General features: G+C 45.4%; 1 pseudogene; it reads right to left on the bottom strand.

The window, feature by feature from the left end:
* Nucleotides 1-253: 253 nt before the first annotated feature.
* Nucleotides 254-953, bottom strand: LOC139003943 (small nuclear ribonucleoprotein-associated protein N pseudogene; annotated as a pseudogene).
* Between the last annotated feature and the right edge of the window lie 3,768 nt (nt 954-4,721).

The raw sequence follows: 4,721 nt of genomic DNA, 5'->3' as shown, positions 1-4,721 counted from the left end.
TAAAATAAAGAATGGAAAAAGTGCCATTCGATAATGTTTTTAGTGGATCCAGTTTTCTGAAATGCTTTAACTCTTCATGCAAATCACTTTCATGTAAGTTTGAGTTTAATGTGCTTTGGGGTGTTTGTTATTGTTGCTCTATTCATTTATTAGCGAATATTAATGCAGCAAAGAGAGGACAGAAACTCACAAACTCTCTACACAGTTTTAGGAGATGCACTGCAGGAAAAGAGAGGCTAAGGACAATAGTATCCTAGGGTCTTGGTGGATGCAATCCTGGGGGAGATGGACCTCTGATCCCTGGGGGGGGTAGGCAGAGGGGGGAAGGAGAGGAGGGGGCCTCATTCATGAAGGAGGCATGCTTATCGGTGTCCCTTGGGAGAAGCCCAGTTGGTGGGCCCATGGGTGGTCTCATACCAGGTGGAAGAGTCATAATACCTGGAGGAGGGAGCTGCCCAACCTGGTGCTATTGAGTTGGAGCTCCAGCAATGCTGTCAGTGGCAGCTACAGCGGCAGCTGCAACAGTGCTTCGACCCTGTCGAGTCCTTACCTGTGGGAGGTTCCCCCAACCCCTCGGACAGGTCCTGCTAATACCGCAGGAGCCTGCGGAATAGGAACACTACCTGGTACTCCTCTGCCAGCCCCCCTGCCAACCCCAGGGGCTCCTGCAGCTCCTGCAAGAGGTACAGCAGCGATCCCAGTATCTTTGAGGGGAGATTCCTCCACAGTCATGGACATCAGGTTCTCCTGTGCACCAACACCAGATCCAAAACCCGCTTCTTTTCTCACTCGCGCTGCTTCGCATTCTTTGGCTGGATCTTCTTGAACTCATCACAATCACAGAGGATCAAGTTCATGTGCTTGTCAAAGGCCTTAAAGGTGCTGATGAAGATGCATCTCTCCTGCAGGTTGCAGTGCATGCGGTAGTCAATGTGCTACAGCATCTTACTGCTCTTCCCGCCATCATGATTGCAGTTCCACCAAGTCGGACGTCCACAGTAAAGTATCGGGATCCTTAAGACCTAAGGGAAGGCTACAGATAAAGGTATGATGCAGGTTCTGCTATAGGCAATGCAAGCTGGGCAGAAGCTTCCAACAGTGGGTGGAGACTTTTTTTTCCCCCCCCAGTCATTAGGGTCAGAGAAAAATTAAGAAAAAGGTACAGATTTTTCCAACGTACCGCCTCCTCCCACATACATATAGCATCCCCCATTATGAACTTCCCCACAAGAGTGGTATATTTCTAACAATTGATAAGCCTACATTGACACATTATGATCGCCCAAAGTTCATAGTGTACTATCATGGGGTTTACTCTTTGTGTTGTACCTTCTGTGGATTTACACAAATCCTATATAATAAAAGCCTAATATGCAAATTGTCCCCTCAACGTGGAGTTCAACTGGGGGCAGGCCCAATGACAAACTGGGGGAAGGGAAGCCCCCGCCAGTAGCTGGCAGCCTCTAGGGACCCTACCTGTGCATGAATTTTGTGCACTGGGCCTCTAGTGTTTAATAACATGTATCCATCATTATTGCATCACAGAGACTAATTTCACCAACCTACAGATTATCTGTGCTCTGCCTAGTCATCCCTCCAGCTTCCCTCAGCCCCTGGCAAGCACTGGTCTTTTTACTGTCCCCATAGTTTTGACTTTTCCAGAATGACATGTGGTTGAAATCATAAAGGACGTGGCCTTTTCCAGTTGGCTTCTTTATTTAGTAATACAATAGGCCCTTCGGTTACATTGGAAATCCATTCCTATGGCGCAACATAACGCAATTTTCACCATAAGTCAGAACCCACCTACATAAGGACCTACGTCACTCACATGGAGCACATACACAGCAGAAATGAAGTGAAACAGTAAAAAAATGTAAAAGAAAGATAATAATTCTGACCTTTACTTGTGTTAAATAAATAATAAAAGACATAAAGCACATATGTATATACATCTAAATGATGGAACTTTTTTTTAATAAATAAGTGGGAGATGGCGACATAACCACTAAACAACGTACATTGAGTCCAACGTGACCCGAGGACTATCTGTATACATTTTACTATTCCTTGTTTTTTCATGGCTTGATAGTTCATTTTTTTTTAGTATTAAATAATACTACATTGTTTGGAAGGACCACCATTCATTTACCCATTCACTTATTGATGGACATATTGGAGGCTGCCAAGTTTTGGCAACTTAGAATAAAGGGGCTAAAAACACTGATGGGTAAGTTTTTGTGTGGACATAACTTTTCAACTCCTTTGGGTAAAACCCAGGAACACCATTACTGGGTTGTATGGTAAGAGTGTATTCAGTGTTCTAAGGAACTTCCAAAATGCTTTATTAAAGTGTCCATGTATACATTTTTAAAAAAATAATTCTTTATTGTTGAAAGTTTTGCATATGTCCTCTTTTTTCCCCATTGACCCCCTCCAGCCCACCACTGCCCCCTGCCCCAGGCCTTCAGCACCTTATTGTTTATGTCCATGGTTTATGCTTATATGCATACAAGGTCTTTGGTTGATTACCTCCTATTCACCCTCTCCACCTTCCCTCCATGTATACTCTTTCATTTTGTAGTCAGTGACCAACAAAGTTTACTGCTTCCCTTTGCTGCATGTCAAAGCCCCGGATGGTGAAAGCATGCACAGACCCAATAGGTGGCCCTGACAACTGCTTAGCTCAGACACTCCCTGCTGTGACCTTGAACCTGAGCCTCTGTGTGTTCCCGTCTTGTGTCCTGCTGCCCCATGTACCTCCTTTGCTCATGCACATGTTCCATCCCATATGTGGATGGAACTTTAAAAGCACCAGTACAAAGATAAAATTATTAAGAATTTCAAGACAGTGATAACAAAGCCTTAAACCAAGGGCAGGGTTCCTTCTGCTACCACATGGGTCACAGCTTCCAGCTTCACTGAAGTCTGCCCTTACATCTCCATGTTAATTTTCAGGGTCCCAGTCATTCCTATCTATGCCAGATGGTACAGTTTGAAATTCAATTTACATTGAATTATTCCACATGCAAGTTTAAACTTCAGTTTTGGTGGCCAGAAGTCTTTATCACTGGCTGTTATAGATAAGGGATATTTTAGGTTAATCCTGGAAGCTTTCTGCTCCCTTTCCCAAACTGTGAATGCTGTTACAAAATCATGAGTAAAAATGTATCTAAAATGCAAGAAAGGGTGATGTATTTTAATAAAACAAAATGAAAATTTCCATAAGATCTTCTATACAAGGAACTGCTTAGAAATGCCCTAAATGGAAACCTTGTACACTGCTGCTAGGGATATAAATTGATGCAGCCTCTATAGAAAACATTATGGACAATCCTCAAAAGATTAAGAACAGGCCTCGAATAAGACCTAGCAGTCCCTCTTCTGGGTAACTACCTGAAATTTTTAAAAATATTTATTCATAAACAGACATGTACCCCAATGTTCACTTCAGCATTACTCACAATAGTCAAGACATGAAAACAACCTAAGTACCTTTGATGTGTAATTGGATAAAGAATTTGTGGTAATCATGTACAGTGAAATCCTTTGAGGCCATAAAAATGATGAAATACTACCATATGGGACAATACAGATGGATGGTAACAGTATCATTCTAAACTAGAAGCTCAGTGCACAAATTCATGCATGGGTGGCATCTGGCCTGCCTGGCCCAAATCCAGGTGGATTGGGCTGGGCCTGTTGGGAGGAGATGGCAGGAAATTGGCCAGCCAGCCCACCCCAATCAGGGCCTAATCAGGGCCAGGCTGGCCAGAGGGGGTTCCACGGGAGATTGGCCAGTGGGACCTGCCCCTGATTGGGGTGGGGGGGCCGATTGAGAGTGGAGCCACCTGTGGGGAGGGGCTGTGGGCAGTGGGCCAGCAGGCCCAGCCCCCAAATAGTGTTGGGGGGCTGATTGGGGGCCAGTGACCAGGGGGAGGGGCCATGGTTGTTGACTGGCCAGCCCTGCCCCCAAATGGTGTGGGGGGCAATCGGGGAGTGGGGTCAGCCACAGGGAGGGGCCGAGGGCAGTTGGTCAGCTGGCCCTGATCCTGATCAGAGTGGGAGGACCGATCGGGGGTGAAGCTGGCTGAGGGGAGGGGCTGTGGGTCGATGTACAGAGTCCGAGGTGGCACTGGCAGGGCATCTTGAACAAGCTTATGGGTGGCTTGTAATTTCTGTAAGAGATCATGTCCAAGTAAGGGGTACAGGCATTCTGGCATGACTGGAAACGAATGAGTTACCTTGTTCTTTCTGAGGTCCACAGTCCTCTTTGACGTCCAAGGAAAAAGGCAGTTTGTCCGGTGGCTCTTAGAACTGGTGCCTTCTTAGATGTTACTGGTCCCATTGCCTCTGTCAAGACTGAATAGGCTGCTCCAGAATACACCAGGAAACTAACCAGGGGTTCTATTTATTTATAAATATTTATACCTAAGTAGACATATAAACATTAAATAAACATTTACATTTATACCTTTTCAGTGAAAAAGTACTTTTACAGTATTGGGAATTTTGGCAGATAACAGGAACACTGCCCAAGTCCCCTGATGGTGGCCTGACAGGAACAGATGTGGAGGCCTTTGGCTGGGGGGTATAAAGTCTCCATTCTTCCTCTCTCGGCACTGCTAAGGACAGGATCATTGGAGAGGTCTCTTCACCTAGGCAAGGCTGTGCTGAGCCATCTGGGGCAAAAGTGGTTTCTGCTTCCATTAGAGGGACCA

This window comes from Myotis yumanensis, unplaced genomic scaffold, assembly GCF_028538775.1.
Source record: "Myotis yumanensis isolate MYYU_CA2020_CCGP unplaced genomic scaffold, mMyoYum1.0.hap1 SCAF_1, whole genome shotgun sequence".
Taxonomy (NCBI): Eukaryota; Metazoa; Chordata; class Mammalia; order Chiroptera; family Vespertilionidae; genus Myotis; species Myotis yumanensis.
The sequence above is the reverse complement of the archived record's forward strand: the minus strand, read 5'-3'. Positions and strand labels throughout refer to the sequence as shown.